Source organism: Lepeophtheirus salmonis, chromosome Z (genome assembly GCF_016086655.4).
Source record: "Lepeophtheirus salmonis chromosome Z, UVic_Lsal_1.4, whole genome shotgun sequence".
In the NCBI taxonomy this organism is placed as follows: Eukaryota; Metazoa; Arthropoda; class Copepoda; order Siphonostomatoida; family Caligidae; genus Lepeophtheirus; species Lepeophtheirus salmonis.
Genome location: NC_092584.1, coordinates 3,725,614 through 3,738,079, shown reverse-complemented (window position 1 = coordinate 3,738,079; position 12,466 = coordinate 3,725,614). Strand labels below are relative to the sequence as shown.

The 12,466-nt window shown below is 32.1% G+C and overlaps 1 protein-coding gene across 6 annotated transcripts in view; it reads right to left on the bottom strand.

The window, feature by feature from the left end:
* LOC121130123 (uncharacterized protein CG43867) overlaps positions 1-12,466 on the bottom strand; it is a 396,776-nt gene that overhangs the window by 223,102 nt on the left and 161,208 nt on the right. The window lies entirely within an intron of this gene.

Here is a 12,466-nt window from a genome sequence, read left to right as displayed (position 1 = left end):
TTTATTTACTTCATACATATTATTCACTAGCGTCGACAAATAGACAAACCTTGCTTTAATTATTTAGAGCAGTGGTTCTCAAATAGGGTAGGCATACACCTTGGGGGACTTTTTACAAGTTGTAACTCCCCCCCCCCTCCAAATGAAGGAGTTTTTGTTTTTACCAGAAAATGTAATGTTTGAATTTTTTTTTAAATTTGAGAATTGAAATTTAATTTAATTTTCTGTAAATAGCTGGATATTTCAATTTTTCTCAAAATTATTTAATATTTGCAATTTTTTCTTCTTAATATTTTATAATTAAATTGATTTCTTCAAAAAATTTCATTTTTTGTCAACTGTGGATTTTGAATAATTTTTCCCCCAAAAAATTAGTTTTTTGCGAATAAATATGGATTTTTTGAAATTTTTTTGGAAAAAAATTAAGTTTTCATGAAGAGCTTAAGATTTTGGATTTTTTTTTAAGAAATTTATTTTTCTTTTAGAATCAATATGGATTTTTTAAAATTTTTTTGGAAAAAAATTAATTTTTGATATTTTTTTCAAAAAAAAAAAAATTGAAGTTTCCAAAAACCAATCCCCCCTCGAAAATAGAATTCTTCAGACGCCCCTTTTACTGTCGCGAAAAATGTTTTGTGCGGGTGTGTTAAATAAATACTTTACTAGTGGTACATCATTCAAAAAAGGTTGAGAATCCCTGATATAGAAGCTATTTACGAACACGTAATCACAAAATTATTACTACAGAACAAGATAGACATTTTGAAATAGTACGGATTTATATTACTAATTATTTATCATTGTAAAAACGCGCTCACATGTCTATTTTGAGGAGAAATCCTGTCTTTTGAGGAAAAATCCTGGAAAGGAAATCTTTTGAGAGCTGCAGATTGCACAATTCTGATATAACTATTTTGTCAAATTATCCGTCCATCTAGTGTGCACCTCTTTAGATGAGTACCCACTACATTATATGTCTTCCCATGCATAATTTTGTAACGGATCAATATACAATTTATTCCTAAGAACCTTCATAATACTATCTTCAAACTTGAATAACTATTCCTTTCAATATAAAGAGTTTATGTGATTATAATTATTTTGTGTTTGGGAGAGAGAAAATGTCACGTTAGTAATTTTCGGATTTCTATAATTTTATGTTTCGTTGCATTTACACTTCTTTAAAAAAAAAAAAGACACATTTTTAATCACAAAACCTCTTCATTTGAATAGGAAAAGTTGTTGAGGTTTTGAAGATGTTTTAAAAAACAATCAAGAATACATGTACACGCGTACACAGATGATAAATGTGGTAAGATGCCCAAAGTTCAGTAGCACATTACTCATTTGTCAAAAATGTTTAATATTTGTATGAAAAAATAACATTTATAAGATGTAAATAGCAGAATATATAACTATATAGTATATAAAAAAGGACTCTGATAGTCATAAATCACAGTTCTTTTAAAATTATTTAATTCCAACAACAAGCATATCACATGCCTCTTTTTTCTCCTCCTCCTCAAAAAAAAATAAAAAAATTAGGGCATATCCAATATCAAAATGCTTCCAACGAAGTAATATATCTAATTAATGTTTGAAAATGAGGCATTACGATAATATTTATTTTTTAAATTGTTGAAAGAAAATAACTATTTATACAATGTGTGATATCAGTGTATTTGCAAAGAAAGCAAACAAAATTACGGATTTTATCATTGATTTTCATATAGCAATCGCAAATTTCTGTATAAATACTGGAATTTGCAAAAATGAGTGTACAAATAATCGTTAAAATTATTTACTTTAACTTTGCCTCAAGAATGGACCAAAAAAAGTAGTTCATTGGATTTAAATCCGGAGAGCTTAGAGGACAATCTTCCTTTGACAAAATTAAAGAAATAATTAGCTGTGAGCCAGTCCATTTTGGTCATCTTGCAGGAAAGTCCAGGGTTTTTTTTTTTTTTCTTTTAAACTCATAATCGGCCAGGGCTTGACATGAGCCTTGAGAACGTTCTCCAGGTAGTTATTGCCATCTACCTTGACAACAGATAGAGTATATAACAATTTTGTCTTTCCCCCTTCCAGATATATGTTCACATCATGACAGATGCGTTTTTTTAATATGTAAACACGTATGGAATCACTGTTTCGATTATTGCTCGATATACGGTCATTCTGGATGTTGATGGTCATTTTAACGGAGAAGTTCTTCTTGTCTGTAAAAATAATGTTTGCCAGCCTGCCGGCTTTATCTTTCTATCAACTCACAAAGTCAATCCAACCTTTTTTCATTGTGAGTCCAGAAAGTGTCTCAGAGGGCGATTTGAATCCTTTTGTCTCTTGCAACTTCTAAGTCCTCCAAATAGGGACTTTGTTAACTTTAATGAGCTTGGGTATGGTACCATAGGTTTTCCGTCTTGAATTAATATAAAGTATTTATACATAGGACATTTTGTCTCAAGGATATTTCGCTTTAATACATAAGTAAATGAGTTTTATACCTAGTTATTGATTATCTTTTGTTGAAATTAATGTTTCCTTTGAATTTTCTAAATCAAAATATGTGATTGTTTCCTATAAAATATCTCCATTCCACACCCATAGGAGATGATAGGTATGACCATAGCTTCATACAGCAAGAGAACCTTGCTTGAGGTCGGTCCCATTTTTCAAATGCTCTGTCCAGGTGAGTCCTTGATCAAAAGTCACAGCAGTGTACTTCATATGTCTGGCATATTCCTTCACTTTGCCATCCATTTCACATAATACACAGTATTTTGATCTAAGTTTATAAACTTTCGAAAATACTAAAGCACTTAATTTTAATTGGTTAAAGTTAAGAGCATTTTCTTGTCCCCATTCAATAACAGTATTGATTGCCCTTTGTATTGCATTGACAAGGTTGAAAGAAGGCCCCCTTCTGGGCACCCAGGGTTGCGATTGACACAAACTTCTTCCCCTTTAAGCTTGGTACGGTAGTTAGTAGATTTTTGTACCAGGATCTGGAACACTCTGGAATCTACAAGTTTTTCCATAGCTCTATCAGCTGAATAAAATTATATATTATCAAATGCAACTGTGCAAACAAAACTGATAATAAGTGTGAATTGTTGTGGATAGTTGTATTTTTCTATGGTATCGGTCACTTGTGAAAGGGCCGTCTCAGTTGATAAGTCCCGTGTATAGGCATATTGTGTGTGGAGTGTTGGAACGATTTCTTTCAACTTAATGCGTTTTATAGTAATATGTACTTATTGCATATTTCGATTAAAAATTTCAAGGGAACGCCAATTTTAACTAAAAATGAACAATAAAACTCATATATTTATACATCAAGACGAGATATCCTTGAGACAAAATTACCTAGAACCCTTTATATACTATATATTAGTTCAGTTACACTCTTTAAATTTATAGGGAACTTATAGGAAATAAACAATGAATAGAGTAGTTAAATCACACAATATGAAAAGGACACTAAAAAACCATGAATTAAATAGTTACACTATTTAAGTATATTTGGAGAAAAAGAAAGATGGAAAGAGAATCTGGCAAGAGAAATGACATTATAAGATCCGTAAAACCTACATATAAGCATCCTTCTCAAAAAAGATAAAATAATAATGGATTATCCTCCTTTGCCATAAGGGGCCTCACGGTGCAAAAGGGGTTTTTATCACCTTCATAAAATATGTTTCTAAGTATTATTATTTTATGGGTAACAGTTTACGAACATAGAGCCACCACCATCATAATCATAAGTACATATTATGTTCATAAAAACAAGTGTGATAAAAGGTGGATATAACATACCCGTACATACAACGTTGTTTTTTATGGCGAAAAAAAAAAAAACATACACTTGGGATCAAAGAAATAACAAATCTTTAAAGGATGAGAGAAACATGAAAGGAAATTTTTTGGCCATGAATTGTAGTGTATATTAGTTAGTGCTGTGTTCATTCTTATTTATTCGGTCCGGTTCAGTCTGAAGACAAGTTCTATTGGTCCTTAGGACTATCGGTAACTTGTTCCCAACGATAATCCAACTTCATGATACATTTTTCGTAGAAGCTCTTGTCCTTCTTGGGAAAAAACACACAGACAACAAAAAAATCATAGGACTCTATTGCGGACAAATTTTTACCGACAAGCGCATTAATCATAGACAGAAACAGGTGGAAGTCACATGGTACGGTAGATGCATAAGAACCCCCCTTTGAGCTCCTGGATCTTTTGGCTCAAATATGTGTGCCACCTGAGTTTGTGCCGGCCACAATTCCTCTCTTATTCGAGTTTATTTTTGTAGTAGCTCATGGCTATAATGACTGCCAAAAGTAGGATCTATGTCGATATTTTCCATGATTTTATCGGCATTTTTTATAACAGGTCTGTCACTGCCTGCCGCACCATTCATCTCCACTAAATCAACCCGGAAGATTATCGGCCCTGTATACCTCGAAAAAATTATTGGTGGTTTTCGATGCATTTTTCCCTTTCAGATATTAAAAATGTAAAATATGGCGAATTTCTACCTTTGAGACCTCCATACTTGACGCACGATAATTTACAACTAAACAGTACAAGCGCAATACTGTCCAAAATCGTTTGTAGTAACCACTGACACTTTCGCCCATCTGACCAAAAATGACCATTTCTTTTTAATAGGACGCGCGTAGCTTTAGCAACCCAGAAGTCAATCCAGGTCAATGATTTTAATCCAACACTCAAACTGAGGCGATGACAGACGGGCAAACGATTTTGCTTTAATGCCCTTTTTATTTCTTAGATCAATGAGTTACGTAGTACTCAGATTTTAAGCGTACACTCATAAATGTTGTCTAAAAAAAGCAAACTTTGCTTCATTAATATAAATTAAAACATCTGTTGCTTGTAGGGTGGTTGGGGGGAAGCATGTTGCAACCGTACTCGGTCTCCCCTACTATTCTTCCATGGCGTTTTTTTTTAATTATAATAATTCGCAATATGACATTAGAAATTATTTATAGAAGAGATAAAAATATTTAATAATAATATATTGATTAAGAATAATGATTAAAATTTTCAACTTTTACTCAATGCAATGAAGGCAATCCCTCTTATGCATAATACTTATTCCTTATGCATCTCTTTCTCTCTCTCTTTACAAGGCATGAAGAGCAAATACAAAGACTTGAAGAATGAGCATTGAATTCTTGTAAGAGCCTTTTTTACAACAATTATAGAGACATATAGACATTAATCATACTTAAAATATTTGAAAAAAGGTTTTTTCCTTTTTTAAAGAAACAAAACTTTTTTACCGATATCTTTAAAAATATAAATATATAAAATTAAACGTGATGGGCTTCACGATGCATTAATTAATTAATTATTATCCCTTTTTAATTTATTCTTTATGTACATACTTTAGGATACGTGGGAGGAAAAACACTTTATCACTATATGTAGCTACGAGCAATATGCAGACAGGGTGATCCAAAAGTATACAGACCTTTTAGATTTTGCTACAAAGTACATACTGTCTACAAATTAAAATTTTTAATTTTGTTTAAATTGCCTGCCCTTTTTTTTTTCCTAGGTTGGCAGTACTGTATTTCATTATAATGCCAAGTTTGAGTGCTATCTGTAGACCAGTTTGCTTACAACAGTTGGATAAATCCCTCTACCTCACTAGTGCTCCACGATTTTTAAATTATTTGGTTTGGCTCATTTTTCTCTCTCCATTCTGATGATTGTTGGAGTGTTTGTATGTCAACCACGTAGATCCACGTCTCATCACCAGTTATGATGCGTTCCATGAACGTTGGGTCGGAATTCACACAACAAAGTATGTCTGAAGAGACTTGCTCACGGTACTGAACTTCAAAAAATTTCCGCTTTTTTGAAACAAGCCGTGTAGCGACGCGTCTCATGCCCAAAGTTTCAATCAGAATGGTAGAAACTGACTCTTGAGAGATGTTAAGGCAATTTCCTTCATTGCGTCTTCATAAGAAGTGTTACAATCATACAATTTAAACCTAGTATGTCCCTTTCAGTTTGAGAACTGTTTGCCAAAGAAAATCTAACTTCATAGGCCCCTTTCCTAGAAGCCCTTGTCCCTATTGGCAAAAAACTCGGACACCCAATTTTCACAGGCCTCTACTGAGGCCAAATTTGTACTTCCAAGTGTGGTGCCTGTAGCCTGTATGCATAAGAAGTTTCTGGCGCCTCATCAAGGGTGTGTGCAGCGTGGCTTTGTCTTGATGAAGTCATGTTCTCTCCTATTCATCAATTATGGCCGATTCTGTTCAATCGCCAGCTTCAAACGGTCAAGTTGTTCACAGTAGAGGGTAGAATTGATGGGGCAAAAAAATCTTTCAAACTACTGTTGAGTAACACGAACTGAAAGAGTATCGAACGCAAATTTTATTGGTTGTTTTCGACACTTTTTCTCCTTTCAGATAGTAAAAAAAGTAAAATTTCTTCCTTTGAGACCTGCATACTAGACGCACGAAGATTCATGACTGATCTGTCCAATACTCTTTTTAGTGAATACTCATAACTTTACAAAGCTTTATCGTATAATCCGATGTGACCAATAATGACGAAGATATACTTTTTTTTAAAAAGACGGGAAATGACTTTTTTCCCGAACCTAATATAACATCAAGAATATACCTAGACACACAAATATTTAATATAATATAAGAAATGGACGCCCAAGGTCAGTGAGACACCTGAAAATCGTCGGGAAAGTTAAAAGAAAAATTAACAGGAACCGCTACAAATGAATGGCTAAAATGGAGAAAAAAGAGCTCAATGTGTGATGGACTTTGATGAATCAAATCATCCATAAAGATTGAAGTATGGTTTTCCTCAAGTTTTGTTAGGGTTAGAATGTTACAAATCATACACAGAGGAAGTGTTTAGAAAGAAGTCAAAATTTATTAGAATTGAGCACTTAGAGAGAGTTTAATGGGTTTTCGATTAAAAAGAAATAGGACCGGACCTGGATTAAAAATTCAACTGAAAAAACGAGCGAATCTTATTGTACTCATCAGAAAGAGTTTCTTTAGATAGAATAACTGTTCCAAAGTGGGTAAATAGTCGATCCCTTCTGGTTTGAGCAGGGGGTTCAAGTAAATGAAAACAGCTCTCCTTGGTTTTTATTCAAATGGGTTTCCATATGATGGCAAGTGATTACATTTAATATTTTTTGGAGTCAGGAGTCCTCCCATGGTTTGAAGCCAACTCATATAAAACGAAAAATATTGATATTTCTGTATAATAGAACTTCAATTCATACCAACACTTAATGTCAGGATTTACTTAAAGCAAAAAAAATTGTTGGGATAAGTCTATGTGGCCCACTTCGAGTCAAGATATTAACGCCTTCGACTATTTCCTGTAAGCTTATCTCGAATCGAATATAAAAATCTGCAAATATTCAAATTTGGAAGGTTTTCGTCCATCAATGGAGACAGAAAGTACCCAAAAATATGATGTGAGCAGCCTGTGCGACATTTTTATTTCGTCGAATGGAAGTAGTTGATAATTGAGGGAGATATATCGAATAAATTACAAATATAGATTAAAATTTACTAAATTTTCTGACATAGGAACTCTTATTGTCTTGATCTACGATCAACCTATGATGGAATTCATAAATATTAAAGAGGTTCAAATCTAACGGTCAACCCTGTACTTAATTATTTGGTGCGTCATCCTAAAACCATATAGAACAAAAAAAAAAAAGAGAAAACCCTAATTTATGCCTTATACATTAAACCCAATATTTCAATTATAGGTTTTTTATTGCAAAAGTGTATAGCTATTATTTTATTTGAGAGACTTAAATACGGAGATATTCATATAAGTCTGAACACTTTTAATTTTAAACTTCAACAAGATATAATTTATAAATTAAGAATAGAATTTCAACCAACTTAATACAATGAATAGATGTGGGCCTGAGCTTTCTTAATCAGTAATGTAGCCGCCCTTAGCGGCAATGATGGCTTGCATGGGTTGGCTGAAGGCCTGTCACCCGCTAAAGATGTAGTCCTCTGTCATTAAGTCCTAGTACTGGATGACAGTGGCTTTGAGGCCCTCGGTGTTTGTATGAAGGGCATTGCAGGCGTTACTCTCAGAAAACAGATGTAGTGGAAGGGGTTGTAATCAGGGCTGTAGGGAGCCCAATGTGTCAAAAAAAGACTCATTTAAACGAGTCTTGTCATAGAGAAGGTGGGTTTCTTTCGTTGCTGGTGTCAAAAGTGGTCTTTCTACCCTCACAAGGCTCTTTCCATCCCCTTTTTTAACACCTCTCTGAACAGTCTGGTCTGAAACCCCGAGATCTCTTGCATATTCCTTCATGCACTTGACGGAATTGGCCTGGACTTTTTTCTTCAACTCTTTTGGGTCCAGTTGGGCATTTATTTATGGTATAATCAGTATAAAAACTAGAACCAACAATGATTTTCAGTGTTTTTATGTTAAATTAACATTATATTTGCCTGGTTGAATTAAAGTTGAAGGATGTAACTGACATAAATACATTTTTTCAATTGAATAAAGAACTCTTGAAAAAATCAACGAAAAAAAAAAAAATTCAAAATTTCGTGCAATCCTTCATTCTCAAATTTGGCCCAAAAGATATGCCTCTCAAAACATAAGCCATTGAAAAGCATTGCTTTCCCTTTCTTTTACACTAATTATACCATCACATTCAAGGTCCTCACCCCCACAAAAAAAACCATCTAATTTGATACCAAAATCATACTTCTATGATAAATATGATCTCTAAAATCAGTAATCAAAGTTATATGTGAGCAACACCTTATGGTTAAAATTTTAAAAAGGGCCATATCTCACTATATAAATATTTTTTTTAGGTTATCATACTTAATGATAACCTATGCAATAGTGTAGTTAAAATAAATTTTAGTCGTATTGGGTATAAAATTGTTTGAAATATAATGAAACTACCCAATCAATGGATATTGCAGAAGAATAGCCTTTCTTAATAAATAAAAAAAATGAAATAATTTATGACGGAACCGATAAAAATTGGCCTTGCCCCAGTCACAACACACTATTTACAGGGTTTCTATTGCTTTAAGCAGGGGATTTTTTTTGTTATGACAGAAATAGAATCATAATTTTTTTCTTTTTTTAGAAAAGAAAAAATAGTCATATATGAACTTCTTCTTCTTTTTTTTTTTGAAAAGGAAAAAATCCCTTTAAACCAAACAGGGAAAAATATTTCTTGGTTCAACTCTTAAAACTAGTAATTATACTATTCCCTAGGAATATCATCAACCGAAAAAAATGGGGGATGCGATAAAATGCTTGTTTATATGAGCCAAAAAATAAAGTGATAATCCAATATATATTTTTTGAGTAAAACATGACATCACAATCAATGATGTGGAAATAATGTGTTAAAAGATATACTTATATTTGATTAAAATGTGAGTTCTACTAAAAACAATGCCAAGGATTGAGTATCTCTCTAACGATTCTACATACAAGGGTGGTCGGATGAAGTATCCAGACATATTTGTAATTGCTTTTGTTTTTTTCATAAATATATAATGCGTTTATCTGCCTAAGGTTTAACTTAACCCGAAAGTAATGTCCATAGACAACAACTTTTCTTTTTATACTTAATCTGTTCAGTTTTACCATAAAGCAGCCAGAGGACATTGCAAAATTGTACCATCTATGATGTCTAGAAGATACTGAAGGTGATAAGATGCTTCTCAATTCCTCATGTGGTTCACACAAAGCTAAAAAGCGTATTGGACCCTTCCAAGATGTGCTCAAGATGTTCTTATAAACAAATAGGTGCATATAGAATGGCTGTCCATACTTAAAGAAGTTCTATCAGTAAAAGAACTGTGTCCAGGGTCATCAAGGACGACCTTGGCTTGAAGTACTACATTAGGGGAAGGTGTCATCTTCGTTTATCACAAAGATGAAGGGCATCAGGTTGCAAAGAGGCAAGAACCTCCGGCAAATATATGACGATCATAATGGGAATGGAGGGATTAGTCCACTGTCCAGTTCTTCTTGTTGCAGAAAATGAGGAAGGTTTTTTTCTTCAACCAATTGATCAGCTTCTGACACCTGATCTCCTTGCAGGTCTTTGCAGAAATAAGTCATTACAAAGACTTCATGGAGGGGGAAGACATTAATACCTTAAAGGCAACAATTTTGTTCGGCTTGTCAACAAGGAAAAGAGGAAAAAGTGCAGGAAATTGGACAATACATTTCGCTCTTATTGGCAATAAATTGATATGTGGAGAACCAATTCTTGGAGAACCCCTAAGAGAAATAGTTGTCTCCTCTGCAGCAAGATATTGTACTTTGTCATTGAAAATATCAAGGATGGGTCGTGATTCCTGGGACTATGCTATTGACATTGTCAAATATGAATTGTCAGATTCAACTAGATAGTGAGTTACTCCAAAAACAATTGTCCTGAGGAATGAACGCTTCCATTTAGGGATTGATTTTTATGTTTTATATCATGAAGTATGTGATTGTTTTTTTTTTAAATTAATGATTTGTCGAAATGTTGAATGCTTTTAAGGTGTAATATTGTGGAGGAGTTCTAATTTTATGCTAAACTCCTTATTTATGTTCATACAGCGCAAATCCTCCTAGCAATTTCATCCTATATTATTTTATAGTGTGTATACATCTACATATAAGATATGATCAAATAGAAGACTTGAGGGACAATTTGTGTCCCCTCAACTTCCTGAAGAGGCTCTCATCGCTGTTAATGCACCTCCTGTTGAGCTTACGGACAAGCTCAACAGAACAATATACAATGTCCACAACCTCTTTTGATGGGCGCAGAGAATATTTGCAATCTGTTGACTTTTTGCCTCCATTGACGTAGTTTGTTGACGTATCCCAATCAATAATACCGCGTATGAAAGCTGATAAATTTTAGAGGAATTTAATAGACTTACTAATAACCCAACATTGATTGTGATTAATAATGTCTTTATGGAGCTCTAATTGTGTAAGGAGGTACAATTCGCTTAGGCACACTGTATAATATTGAAATTATAATTTCCATGCAACACTCGGAACGTAATCACCGCCGTCTTGAACAAATACTTCCTCTTGTTAATCAATAAATTATATCTTGAAAAGTATTTTCCTCCTCCTGCATGAATTAATTATTCCGTGTGTCCCCATTGATATTTAAAAAATTTAATATAAGTACTAAGAACTAGTGATGTGACGATGAATTGGAATCGAGTTTGGTGTCGGAAAGGTAATGTTACATTAGAAATTCTAATTTATTTCTGGTATTTAATTATTTATTACTCTTTGTTTTTTACCAAAAAATTTCATATTTCAATTTGTTTTTTTAAACAATTTGAAATTAGAAATTTAATTTATGAATTTTTTTTCCAAGAAATTAATTTTTTATAAGACTGCTGAGGATTTTTAAAAATTATTTCCAAAAAAAATTATTTTTTGTGAACTGTGGATTTTCGATTTATTTTCCAAAAAATTTAATTTTCTAAATAATTTTGAAAAAATTTCACTTATGAAATAAAATATAATTTTTTTCGAAAAAAATTAATATTTCAATTTGTTTTTTAAACAATTTTCAATCAGAATTTTAATTTATGATATTTTTTACAAGAATTAATTTTTTATAACTCTGCTGGGGATTTTTAAAATCATTTTCAAGAAAATTTATTTTTTGTGAACAATTGTGCATTTTTGATTTATTTTTCCGAAAAATTTAATTTTCTAGATAATTTTGAAAAAATTTCATTTATGAAATAAAATATAAATTTTTAAATTTTTTTCCAAAAATTTTAATATTTGAATTTGTTTATTAAAAATTTTTTTTTTAGAAATTAATTTTTGAATTTGTTTTTTTGAGATCAGATTTTCGACATTTTAGAAAAATATTCAAATATCAAATTACCAATTTGTTTTTTCAAAAAAAAAAACCTTAAAACCACATCCCTGCAAAATATAATCGTGTGGACAGCCCTGATAGAAAAAATAGTATTTTTTGAACTATACCATTCAAGAAACGGAATTGGCATCAGAACTTTTTACAAGAATCAAATGGGTTCGGCATTGGATTTTTTTTTGGAAATCGTCCTAATTTTCTTTATGTCTATATACATGTATTACCTCTATGTATATTTAACATACATACATCAACTAAAAATAAACTTTAACTTGTTTACGTTTTTCTTTTAATGAAAAAGTTTAAAGTAAAGAAAACTTTAAAACTTAATCAGGCACTGGAAAATGTAGAGAGAGAGAAACTACGCTGTAGTTCTTTAATTATATTTTAAAGTTTTTAAATCCATTTTTTTTTTATCATCATTTAAGTAATTTATTTCTGTCTATAATCTATATTGATAAAGCAAAGTATGTTTATTTATTTGTGAGTAGACGTAAAGGGGTGTCCACAGGATTATGTATATTGTAG